We start from the raw sequence: 13,849 nt of genomic DNA, 5'->3' as shown, positions 1-13,849 counted from the left end.
TTATTTCCTTTCTTCACACTTTAGTGAAATGCAGACTGTTCCATTTTAGTTGTTTACTTGTTTGTCAGATAACAGAAAACGCATCACAAAAAAGAAATTACCATTTTTTACTTCCTTTTTGTATCATCAGCAAGTAACACTGTAACTAGTATATGAATAGACTTGTATGTTAGACAAATAAATAACACACATGATTAATAATAATATTATACTAACAGTACATTTTGCATTGGGCTGAATGGGTTGAATTTGACATCAGTGTCAAATATGAGCATGTATTTAACTTATTATTTCTTTTTTTAAATTCTTTATTTTATTTTATGTGCATTGGTATTTTGCCTGCATGTATGTCTGTGTGAGGGTGTTGGATCCTCTGGAACTGGATAGAGTTATAGACAGTTGTGAGCTGCCATGTGGGTGCTGGGAATTGAACCTGGGTCCTCTGGAAGAGCAGACAGAGCTCTTAACCACTGAGCCATCTTTCCAGCCCCAACTTATTATTTCTTTAGCCATTACAGTTCAAACTCAGGAACTTCTTGTTTGGAAAACAAGGTGTACAAAAATGGTATCACTGAATTTCACTTAGTTTCTTTTTTCTGGTAGTTTAGACTATGTAATTAATCAACAAGATATATTCAAATTCCAACATTAATGAGACAGAACTTGATAATTACGTATAGTTCTCTTGTTCTCTTACACATTGTTATTATGACATTACTTAACTATGCACTGAATTGGTATAAATATAATTTTGAAATTAAGAAAACATTTTAAATTCAATTTTACTATTTATTGCACATTTCTTCTGATTATTGGCCCTTTGGTCATATGACAAAAAATATTCTCCATTCACTTTTCTGTAATATGACTTTTTGTTAGCTATTATAAAGAATACCATTCTGTGTTTGGAGCCTCTTAATGATGGGATTTGTGTTGCCTTACTTTTTTCTTTTCTTTACTGAACAACCTGAAGGCTCTATCACAGATTCATCAAGATGATTTGAGTCACCAGATAGGAATTATGACAATTAAAAACAAAAAGTAAAATGGTAACTTATTAGCTAATCATGTAGGCAAGCCATAAATAAATTTGGTGTTCTGTAATCTTATAAATTTAAAGGCATTTCTTTCTTTAGGGTAGGGAAAATTTCCTATATGATTTATTGAAAATATTTTCTAGACCTTTGAGTTGGGAATCTTCTTTCATTCCTATTTTTCTTAGACTTGGTCTTTTCATAGTGTTCCAGACTTCCTGAATGTTTTGTGTCAGCAACTTTTTAGATTCATCATTTTCTTTGACCAGTGTATCAATTTCTTTTACTATGTTTTCTATGTCTGAGAGTCTTCCATCTCTTGTATTCTGTTGGTGATGCTTGCGTCGATATTTCCTGCTCTCTTACCTAGGTTTTCCATCTCCAGATTTCCCCCAGTGTGTGTGTGTGTGTGTGTGTGTGTGTGTGTGTGTGTGTGTGTGTGTGTGTGTGTGTGTTTAATTGCTTCTCTTTCCATTTTCTGGTCTTGAACATTTTTACTTATTTCCTTCATCTGTTTGATTATATTTTCCTGAATTTCTTAAGGTATTTATGTATTTCCTCTTTAAAGGCCTCTATCATCTCCATAAGATTGGATTTAAGGTTATTTTCTTGTGCTTTGGCTGTGTTAGGATACCCAAGGCTTGTTGTTGTAGGATAGCTGGGCTCTGGTAGTGCCATATTGCCTTGGCTGTTGTTGGTTGTGTTCCCATATTGGCTTTTAACCATCTGGATATTGTGGCCTTTATAGGTTTAGATGCTGATTTCTGAGTTTATCTTTGTTGGATGAGTGTGTTTTGGACGTTTCCCCTCATAGCTTTTGTTTCCTCTGTGTCTTCTGACCTGAGTGGCCTGGGGATCTGGTGACTAGTGAGTCTTCAGGCCCAATAGGATGTCTCCCTGGGATATTTTTGTGGCCTGCTTAGCTTCTGATATTTTGCATTCTAATCATGTCTCTGGGGCCCCTAGTATCAGCATGTCCTGGGGTCCCTAGTATCAGCATGTCCTGGGATCCCTGGTGCAGGTGGTCTCTGGGAAAACAGGCAGAGTTGTGGGACATGAAATGGAGCACAGGATATGGGGTACGGTTTACTGCTGTTAGGTTTGCTTTCATGAGAGTTGGCAGGCAGGGGTTTGGGGAAGGGCTTATCTGTTGTTCCTGGTGCAGGCAGACTTCCAGAAAAGCAGACGGAATTTCAACTGGGAAATCTTAACTGAAAAAATATGAATCTTATATATTGCTCACACTTTGTAAGGTTTTAGTCACTTGGTCCTTTCGTCTCTGTGCCCGTGATAATGCAGAACATCACAGCAGGCATGCAGACAAGTGGAACTACTCTAATCGTGGTGGCCGGGAAGCAAGACAGAGGAAAAACAAGGGCCTGGGACACAGTATCCCTTTCAAGTGCATTTTCCCAATGGCCTCTGATCTCCTACTTGGCCCTGATGACTAAAAGTTCTCCCCTCAGTACCACAGGCTGTGGTGCCTGCCCTTCATGCAGCTCTTCCTGGTATCCTGGCTATAATCGTATGAAAGCACTGTCTTTCTCCATTCAGTCTTCCCTCCATCATGGTTCCTCTCCTGTTGCTGACCTGAGAGCTGTAGGGCACAGCTGACAGGGGAGCAAGCCTGGAGCAAGAGTGAGGTCGAAGTGTGTCCAACCCCCCCCCCCCCCCAAATCTCATCTGGAGACAGGCAGAAGTAGGAATGCACCCTCCTTGCCCTGGGCCTGCATGTCCCGGAGCACATGGCCTAACAGCCCCCATCTCTGCCACCCCTGAGGTGGTCATATAGCTGGGTGGCCAGGCTACAGGTTAAACTTCCTCTCTCCTGATTTGCCAACGCCTTGCCACCGGCCCCCAATGAGGCATATTCACCGGGAAAGCCTCTACCCATCCCCCAAAGGGTTAAATAGCCTTTCTTCCTGCCAAATAAAGGAGCTGGTTCAATGAAGCTATCTCTTGAGACCTCTGTTTCTTCAGTATTCACTGCTGACAGAGATCCTGCATTGTACCCACCCGCCTTGGCCAGGCTTCTCCTTCCAGTCTAGTCTAGTGTGCAATGAGCCTGGATGCCACAAGGGGAGAAGCAGACACGAGGTAGCAGGGAGCAGCTGAGTTGGGCTTCAGACAAGGAGAGCATTAGCCGAGGAGCTACTTAGCTCTGGGTTAGTGTAATAGATGGTTTAAGTAACTTTGCGATGTAGTGATCTGCGCTAGTGCATCCTAGTGTAGACGTGAGTCCTAGGAAACCCTTCAGCTTCACAGCACAGGGATGGAAGGCTAACCCTCTCACTGCAGAGTAATGGGCATCGCAAATTGGTGGGCAGAGATGGAGCTACAAAATATCTGGTCTGAGAGGCTAATATTTAGAAACAAGTGTAAGCCTCATATATGTCTAGTGTCATCAGCATAATATTGGAGTTGTTTCACTGCCTAATGAAAATACAAGTCCCCCCCCCCCCACAAAGAGCGTGTTTAATAACACAGAATAGAAGATTATAGATACACCACAATGATTTTGGCTTTTGTGGTGGGAATCAAACACCCAGAGCATTAGAATGCTTGAGTTTATGATTACCAGCCTGCAGCTCTACAAACTATAAGATCACATGTTGAAATTGCATTTGCCATGCACTTCAGCAGTAATAATGGAAAATAAACAATGATCAATGATGCTAGAGGAATGAATTATACTTTTAGATTCCCTATCAAAGTGATATTAGAGTATTACTCTCTGATCAAGAGAAGCTCAAATAATATGAAGTGAAAAGGAAAAATACTGTAGAAGAGTGCACATTAGCAACACATTAATTATTTTTTCTGGATTTTATAGTGTTTGTGCTGACAGGTTTTGCTGTAATACATTGAGATTTATTTTCTTGTTCTAAATAAAGTAGTCATCAAAATACTAGTTATTGTATCCTTTATTTTCTACAATTTTTTTTTTTAAGGAAGAGACTCCTAAATTATATAAGTTTTAGAGTCCTAAAGCTGGATCTATCTTTGAATGCTACTTACCCACAGTGCATTGTTCAGCCTTGATATGAGGACTTGCCTTATCTTAATGTATCTTGTTTTGTCCTATTGGTTGTTGATACGAGGATTTGCCTTATCTTAATGTATCTTGTTTTGTCCTGTTTGGTTAGTGTCTCTTGGAGGCCTGCTCTTTTTTGAAGGGAAACAGAGGGGGAGTGGATCTAGGGGAGAAAGGGGCAGGGGAACTGGGAGGAGTGGGGGGAAGAGAAACTGTGGTTGGGGTGTAGTGCATGAGAGAAGAATCTAATATATATTCAGAACAACTCAGAATATGAGGAAGTAATAAAATGAGAAAACTTTACAATAAGAAAGTGGGACCATGAGCGATAGCCAATCACTGTAGCTGTTGATCTGACTCTTTGAAGAGTGAAGATTGAAGGACAGTGTTCAGGAGAGGGAAAGAGCACCCTTCCCTCAATCCTCACGGCAGCTTGTTTCCTGTAAAGTCAGATGTACACATGAGAAAACACAAAGATGCTTTTGTGCTTATTTGTCAAAGTCAAAATCAGGATAAATAAATTATAAAATGTGTATAGTATAACTGGATATTTAGAAACATGTCCAGAAATGGTATTTGTTAGCATGTAAGGCTGCCCTGGTCTCTTGAGTGTCGCAGTGTGGTCAGTTGCCTACTGTTTTCACAACTAGTTCCCTCCTACTCGCTATTAAGATAAACAGCTCCCAACACACATACACACACACACATGCACACACGCATACACTCTTCTGGAGGCTTTTTGCAGATACCCTGTGTTTTGTTGTCATTGTTGTTGCTCTTTTGTGTCTCTATGTATGTTTGTGTTTATGTGTAGATGCAGGTGTGTGTGTGTGTGTGTGTGTGTGTGTGTATGTGTCTATGCCCGTGCACATCTGGAGGTCAGAGGTCCATGTTCAGTGTCTTCTTTCCTTATTTCTTGAGAGAATCTCTTACTGAACCTAGAGCTCCCTGATTCTTCTATCAATCTACCCATCAAGCTCCAGGGATCTTTGTGTTTTCCCCTCTTAGCAGGATGCTTTGGTGCTGGTCAGCAGCCTGCAACAGCTTGGCTTCCATGTCCTATGGGCTGGTCCAGGCACTGCTTGCTTCCTGAGGAGAACAGATGTATCTCAAGTTCCATTTCTCCATCAGGAGTGTCTTAGAGCACTCAGGGCGAGGCCCCATGTGCTGCAAGTCCAGGTTCCTGACCTCACTGGGGTAGGTGGAAATTGAGTTTTACACTGGGTGTTATAGTTTGCTGTTTTTGAATGACATTGCTGGTATCAGATGGCAAGGGGAGCTTGGGTGTTCCAAAGGCCTGAGGTGATACCAAAGTGGTTACAGCCCTTCAGTAAGATGCTTGCAGCTTTTATATGGATGCTGGAGGTCAAACACAAGTCCTTGTGCTTGCAAAGCAAGTGCTTACCAATGAGGCATTTCACAGACTGCTTCATTGTTTATTTGTGTGTTTTTATTTATTTATTATTATTTTTTTTTAAGACAGAGTCCCATTCTGTACCTTAGGCTGGCCCCACAATCTGGCAGGTGATCCTCCTGCCTCAGTGTTCTGACTGCTGAGATTTTAGGCTTGAGCCTCCATGAATGGCTATGACTGTCTCCCCCTTTTCTTTCCTAAATCTCCCTTATAACTTCCTTTATGCATTAGAAACAAACTGGCACCTTTGCAGTGTAACCACAGTTCTGAAAGATTAGGATTCACAATTCACCTATTAAAATGCAAATGCTCTGGGCTGGCCCAAGACCTCTTGTCTTATCTGCTGACAGACTAAAGGGTTTCCTGTAAGAGAAGGCTGCTTCCGCGTTATTCTATAAGCTAGCATTAAATAACTCCAGCACACACTACATTTGGGCAGTTAGCTGCCTGCAAAATAGGAATTTCTGTCTGGAACCACACCTGGGAATGACCTCTGACTCCTGCCCTGTCCCTGCAGGCCTGAGCTGCATCTCTAAAGTGAGGACAGTGCTCCTGAGTGTTACCACAGTCATCGTCATGAGCTCAAAGTGCTAGTGCTATGTCAATAAAAATATCATGTGCTGCGAATATATTTGGCAACTATCCTCTATTCAAATTTTGTTTCTGGGCAAACTTTCACTCAATTCTGTCTTCTCTAACAGTAAAAACTCCATACAAAACCCTCAACTTAGTAGAAATGGCTACCTACTGTTAATAGATGCAATATCTACCATGCTCTAGGCTAGGCACGCAGTCACTACGTTAACACCTACAAGTGCCCTCAAGGCAGATTCATAAAGATCTGCATTTTACAAGGGAGGGATCAGAAGCCTAAGGCAATTTTGGTACCTCTAGAAAGCCACATAGCGAATAAGGGGGTCTGTGTTGAGAAATCCAGCTTGAGAGACTGTCCACATCCTAGCCTTCTGATGCCTTTGTTAATATGTACAGATGATCTTTTTTTTTTAAATAAACAAGCTAATATAATATTAGCATTTTAATAATCTTTTTCTATCTCTGCATCCCTTGTGCATCTTCCTCAGCAGGCTTATAAACAGTCTGCCTGACCTGAGTATTCTGTGCATTGTCACTCAACATCTGTATCTGCATGAAGGCAGGAAGGCAAGTCTGACTCTCTTTGGGTCTCTTGGCTAGAAATGATGTTTATGGGCAAAGCTTATAGTCGGTGAGCTTTAGAACTCCTCATGGTTCAGACTCTAACTTTAGCTCTAAGATGCCGCTAGATGCCTGGTCTGCAAAGTGAGTGGCTGATTGCATGTCCCAAAGACAAGTAGCCTAAAAGTCACAGATGCCTACCCCTGTGCTATGACAGAGTCTGGTGTAAAGCACATTATACTCAGTTGCTGGCCCAGCCCTGAGAAAATTTAGGGCACCTATGAATGTTTTTATTTTCTTGTGTATTTTACAGATTAGGGAATACCCAAGAGTTCTAATACTACTTAGGAAAAATTTCTTCAGTATATTGAGTTTTCATCTGCACTCAGAAAATAACCACGCTACCTGGTGCTTTAACTGTGTGGCTTCCACTAACAACATTCAGCTCTTAGATCTGGTAGGACTTGCATACAAACAGCCCGTATCAGCCTTAATTCTACCAAGTTTTAATATCCAATTATGGTTACCTCTGGGTTTGAGTGATAGTTTAAACATCAGGTGTTAGATATGTATTTACAGCTAGTCTCCATTTAAATATTTTTCTGTGAAAAATTATACTTGTTTATTTCTAGTTAGAGAAAGAATATTCTTTAAAACTGGCAGGGAGGGGTTAGAAAGATGGCTCAGTGGTTAAGAGCACTGGTTGCAATGGCAGATTACTGGAGCTTGGTTCTCAGTACCCACACAAGGCAGGTTATAACACCCTGGAACTCCTGTTTTAGGGGTATTATGTTTCTTCTGGATTTTATAATCAGCCCCCACCACCATCCATGAATAAATCTTAAAAAAAAAAAAGAGAGAGAGAGAGAGGGAGAGATCTCTACAGAATGAACACAGCTAACATGCTACCAGTGACAACTAACTGGGTAGCTGTGGATTGAGAAATCCTCCCTTGCAATGAGGAAAGCAATGTGTAAAACAAGAAATGGATGGGCTAGGTCCATGGCTTCTTGTTTGTGGCCGGGTAGCTCTGGTGGGTCAAAGGAGCTTTTGAGTGGGACCTAGGAATCCACAGGTAATAGGTCTCAGTGTGCTGCCTGAGTAACGATGCTTCACTGTGTCCTTCTACCTGGCTACCAATATGCACTCGCCTGGCAAATTGGCTTGGTTAGACTCTAAGTCTTTAGTTGGCAACTGAAAATGCTTCAAATACTACCTAAGCTCTCTATGATGTAAGTGCCTCATTATTAACCACGTGGAGTTGGTAGGAGGAGCAAAAGTGTCAGGACATGTTACACACTTAGCTTCTCACCTGATCATAAGGGGGAGGGAGAGAGAGAGAGAGAGAGAGAGAGAGAGAGAGAGAGAGAGAGAGAGAGAGAGAGAGAGAGAGAGAGAGAGATATTTTGTGTATGTGTGAGAGAGTATGTGTGTGTGTGTGTGTGTGTGTGTGTGAGAGAGAGAGAGAGAGAGAGAGAGAGAGAGAGAGAGAGAGAGAGAGAGGAGAGATATGTGTATCACCATGAGGAGACAGGCACACTGCCTTTTCAACATTTCATATCAAATATTATATGGATCTTGATTTTATAGAACATATAGAGTAAATCAGCGTCTTGACCCTCCTGTTTCCTGATTTTGGAAGGAGCAGGCTGTGAATAGGCTAAGCTCTGATGCTTCCCTTTCAGACATATTACAGGATAATAAAGTTCCGGTTAAAAGCTCTTCATTCTAAATCCAACCTCAAGGACACCTCACAGAACAAAAATCCCATCGCTTATGCACGGCCATTAGAGTTTTATGTCTCCATGCCACAAAATGAAATACAGATTAAATCTTCTGGGAACTTGCAACAGGTCTGATTCTGGCCAGAGTAATGTTATTTCCTATTAAGTACAAGTGTGTCCAGATTCAAAATACACAGAACCTATGTGTGTGTGAGTGTGTGTGTACATGCATGTGTGTATCTGTGTGACAAGCTATGTGTGTGAGTGTGTGTACATGCATGTGTGTATCTGTGTGACAAGCTATGTGTGTGAGTGTGTGTGTACATGCATGTGTATATCTATGTGACAAGCTATGTGTGTGGGTGTGTGTGCACATGCATGTGTGTATCTGTGTGACAAGCTATGTGTGTGAGTGTGTGTGCACATGCATGTGTGTATCTGTGTGACAAGCTATGTGTGTGAGTGTGTGTGTACATGCATGTGTGTATCTGTGTGACAAGCTGTGTGAGTGTGTGTGTACATGCATGTGTGTATCTGTGTGACAAGCTATGTGTGTGAGTGTGTGTGTGTACATGCATGTGTGTATCTGTGTGACAAGCTATGTGTGTGAGTGTGTGTGTGTACATGCATGTGTGTATCTGTGTGACAAGCTATGTGTGTGAGTGTATGTGTACATGCATGTGTGTATCTGTGTGACAAGCTATGTGTGTGAGTGTGTGTGTGTACATGCATGTGTGTATCTGTGTGACAAGCTATGTGTGTGAGTGTATGTGTACATGCATGTGTGTATCTGTGTGACAAGCTATGTGTGTGAGTGTGTGTGTACATGCATGTGTGTATCTGTGTGACAAGCTATGTGTGTGAGTGTGTGTGCACATGCATGTGTGTATCTGTGTGTATATTACTCCACTATTTATCATCACAAAAAATTCAAGGCAGAGAAAGGTTTTGTTTGTTGTTTGTTTGGTGCCCTGAGCTTATTGATTCCTTATCAGAATAGTATTTTCAAATGCATGCTCAAAATAATAATAATCACAAAGGAATCAAATTAATTTAAAATACAATTTTCACGACATCCAAAATGTTCCTGTGACTCAAAGTACACATGTTCTTGATGTAGATAAACTGAGTCCAAGAAACTAGAAACTACTCCATCCAGGAATGGGTAGAAAATATCAAGGGCATTATTTATATAAGGTTAAGAATGTGCATGCTTTTAATCCTAGCACTTGGGAGGCAGAGGCAGGCAGATCACTGTGAGTTCGAGGCCAGCCTGGTCTACAAAGCGAGTTCAGGACAGCCAAGGCTACACAGAGAAACCCTGTCTCAAAAAACAAACAAAACAGAATGTATAGAATGTGAACAGTATCAATTGAAGCTCTTAGTCTTATTCCTTTCCTTTGTTTAATTTACCAGTTTTCTTTGGTAATTAGAGTATGGTTTGTTCTTTCTGGCAGTCATGTTGCATTTTGTTTACTTTTTTTTTTTTTTTATTGACAGAGTGACATAGCTTGTTTTTAAGTTTTTAAAAAAATTTTTTTATTAATTTATTCTTGTTACATCTCAATGGTTATCCCATCCCTTGTATCCTCCCATTCTTCCCTCCCTCCCATTTTCCCCTTATTCCCCTCCCCTATGACTGTTCCTGAGGGGGATTTCCTTCCCCTGTATATGCTCATAGGGTATCAAGTCTCTTCTTGGTTTTTAAGTTTTAATGAATTTCTTTGCTTGAACCTATTAAAAACTTGCTGTTGTTGCTTCTAATGCACCTTCATCTCAGTGTTGGGCACTTAGGTGTAAGCTCTGGGTGATGAAGCAGATAAATATGATTTCACTAGCCAACCCATCCTCATCCTCTTCAGACTAAGCAAGCGCCTCTCTGTGCACTCCTGCTCCCACATAAGTAGGAGCTGCGTAGATGTGTGTAGACTGCAGGGAAAGCTCTTGTAGAGGCCATTTGAGCCACAGTAAAATGGCAGCAATTCAGGCAATTTTATTGGATGGCTTCTTATCTTAGGAAAAGAGAAACATCAAATCCCTCAATAAATTCTCAGCAATGTGTAAAGTGTAATGTGTTTTTGTTTCTTCCAGGGTTGAGGAATTCAAACAATACCCTTCCAGCACCTCAAACCAAGCCCCGTCTTCATTCTTCCTTCATGTCTCTCCCCACTGAACTTCTGTGTTCTGTTACTTTCCAATTCTGTTCTCTGCTCAGTATTCCAGAGATGACTCAGATTGTTCAAAATGCACTGCCATGAGATAGCAGTCATTGATCTTATACAGGTTGCCTATTGCTGCAACCCAGCTCATATTAAATTTATATTAAATTATCTAACAACTGAAGCTAATAAAAAGAAGAATGTTTTAAACATCTTTCTTATGCTAGATGCTGTGCAATAAAAGTTACATATTAGTTTTAAAATTAAATAATTAATAATAATAATAATAATAATAATAATAATAATAATAATAATAAATAACAACAACAACACCACCTAGTGAATTAGTCATAGGGGCCATGACAAAAAGAGAACCGGGGTGTACATTTAAAGGAGAAATGCTCATGTTCAATGATTATAAAAATTGAACATTGACCAAAGCTGGGAAGTATTAAAAAGTAAGATTCCTTGTCCCCTTAAGTGAACCTTCACATCTACCTTCCTGTGCTGTGAGCCTCATCGGGACCCAGGGAGGAAGAGGCCCTGAGATTACCTGCAAAGGACCAATTAGACAGTGGATCACAGTGACTCAGAGGGAGAGTCACAGACTGAGCCAGTGAGCAGATTTAAGTAGGAGTGGGCTGGCAACTGAGAGCGACCTCAAAGCATTTCACTTACAGTTGTTCATGGGATGTTCTTTAATAGAGCATTATCGTGACTATGAGACTGATTTCACGGTTATATTTGTATATGTTTAAAGCCCAAGTTGGTAATTTAATAGGTGGCATCAAAACTCAGATTGCTTAATCCTTCTAAGATCTATACTCCTATCAATAAAATGTAGATTGTAATAAAATCTGATTAAATTAGACAGAAATCTCTAGCTCATAATATTTTTTTTGTGTATGTACAGTATCAGTTATATTAAACACTGTGCCTGGCACAAGGGATTCAGTAAATATTTGTCTCGTTCTGCAGTCCTCTACACCCTGTGTGTCTAAGTCTCGAATCAAATGCTTGTGCCCTGAATGGCACCTTAGGAATCCCTGTGGCTCCGCTTACACCCATGACCCTCACCCACCAGTTTCTAGGTGCAAAGCTGACGGTACAACGGAGCAAATGCGCGACTATAGAATTGCCAAATTTGGCACAACCCTATTACTATCTCTGGGGAAAGCCAAGCCCAGGCATAGCTGATGATAACCAGATACGATGCAGAAGACATTTCCTTCTCCTTTGTGGTTTCGAGCCTGTTTTTGAAGCCATAGCTCTCTGGCGCAATTAGAACCTGAAGGCGAGACGCAATGGCTACTGCCGCTGGAGGGTCTGCCCAACCGTGGCCAGCGCTGCTGATCATCTGTAAGTACAGGATCATGCTACTCTCCACCACGAGGGACCAAACTGCATCTAGAGAACCTTTCCGTGCTGCCCAGGGATGGGTCCACATGGCGGAGTTGTTCTTGATTCCCATCGCAACTTAAAGGGAAACTTACACAATATCGGGAGCCCTTGATGTCCTGCAGATGAAGGAGGAGAATGTCCTCAAATTCTTTGCTGCAGGAACCCACTTAGGTGGCACCAACCTTGACTTTCAGATGGAGCAGTACATCTACAAAAGGCAGTGATGGTATCTACACCATAAACCTGGCGAGGACCTGGGAGAAGCTGTTGCTTGCATCTCGGGCTATTGTTGCCATTGAGAACCCTGCTGTTCCTCCAGGAACACTGGCCAGCGAGTTGTGCCGAAGTTTGCTGCTGCCACTGGAGCCACTCCCATTGCTGGCCATTTCACACCTGGGACCTTCACCAACCAGATCCAAGCAGCTTTCAGGGAGCCATGGCTTCTAGTGGTGACTGACTCCAGGGCTGACCAGCAGCTTCTTACAGAGGCCGCTTTCGTCAACCTGCCCACCATTGCTCTCTGCAACACGGATTCTCCTCTGCACTATGTGGACATTGCCATCCCATGCAACAACAAGGGAGCTCACTCAGTGGGTCTGATGTGGTGGATGCTGGCCCAGGAAGTACTCCACATGCGCGGCACTGTCTCCCGTGAGCACCCATGGGAGGTTATGCCTGATCTTTACGTCTACAGAGACCCAGTGGAGATTGAGAAGGAGGAGCAGGCTGCTGCTGAGAAGACCATGACCAAGGAGGAATTCCAGGGCGAGTCGACTGTGCCAGCTCCTGAGTTCACCGCTGCTCAGCCAGAGGTGGCAGACTGGTCTGAGGGTGTGCAGGTGCCCTCTGTACCCATCCAGCAGTTCCCTACTGAGGACTGGAGCACCCAACCACCCACTGAGGACTGAGTGGGTTGGAGCCACCACTGAGTAGTCCTGAGCTGCTCCGCAGACACCCGAGTCAAGAGGGAAATGGAAGGAAAATAAAGTCCTTACAAGTTGAAAAAAATGGATCTAGAGAGCATCAGGATGGGGGCATGGAGGGTTTTCTGGAGACTTTGCAGCACATATGCAAACCATGGGGCATTTCCCAGGCTCTCTGTAGTATAAAGGAACAGAGGAAACTGGGCTGAGCACCATCCCAGTGGAAACCCAGGCTAATAGTTGGTTCTTTTCAGTCCTCTGGCATCTCCTAGAGTACAAGACAGAAGCCAGCAGAGGAGGATAAAGGAAAGAGTGTGGCTCCTTCTCCCTATCACTCATGAAAACTTCATGGATGTGGGTCTCATTCCCAAATCAATCCTAGTCTTCTGGTGTCTGGGAAAACTGAAGGCAGATGCTAACTTGCCGTTTATTGATTTTGATTTTGCAGCTCTGGCTCTCATGCTAAGAGGCGAGTCCCTTTTCCTTGTCCCTCCAGTGTGTCTGAGCATTGCTCACCACTTGCGAGGTCTGTATCCCACCATGTTTGGTTTTTTTGTGGCTGTGAATCATCCTCACCCTACAAAGCTGCTTCCCCGCTGTACCTTATCCATTCCTTCTTTTGCCTTGTTCAAAAGTTTCCTAGATGCCGTTTCCCCCCTTTCAAGCAATCTCTTCGTTTGTTTCAGTCAATAGCCAGGTCTTACGCTGACATGTCTCAGCCTCTCTTCCAGGCCATCCACATGCATTCTCCCAGCTTTCCTCTTACTGTCTTTACTGCTTTTTTATAATTGAGACTCCAGTTTATCAGATGACATCACTTTGTGGAGGTTGCGCAGCTGATAAAGACTGGATTCTATCTTACTTCCCTGATGTCTGAAGACAGTTCCTTGACTATATCACCATTTGTCACTACCATTTAGCCATTTTTTTTTTTTTTTTAGCTTCTGTTTAAGTTTTCACCGCATCTCCTTGGCCCTGGAAGTCATCGAAGACTGACTCTTTGGT

At 42.3% G+C, this 13,849-nt stretch overlaps 1 pseudogene across 1 annotated transcript; it reads left to right on the top strand.

The window, feature by feature from the left end:
- The first annotated feature begins 12,025 nt into the window (after window positions 1-12,025).
- LOC311593999 (small ribosomal subunit protein uS2-like) lies at window positions 12,026-12,829 on the top strand (annotated as a pseudogene). The gene has a single exon. The product of its transcript is annotated as a small ribosomal subunit protein uS2-like (transcript).
- The last annotated feature ends 1,020 nt before the right edge of the window (window positions 12,830-13,849 follow it).

Source organism: Acomys minous, assembly GCF_964271855.1.
Source record: "Acomys minous genome assembly, chromosome: 1".
In the NCBI taxonomy this organism is placed as follows: Eukaryota; Metazoa; Chordata; class Mammalia; order Rodentia; family Muridae; genus Acomys; species Acomys minous.
Note: the sequence above shows the minus strand (reverse complement) of the source record. Positions and strands in the feature narration are given on the sequence as shown.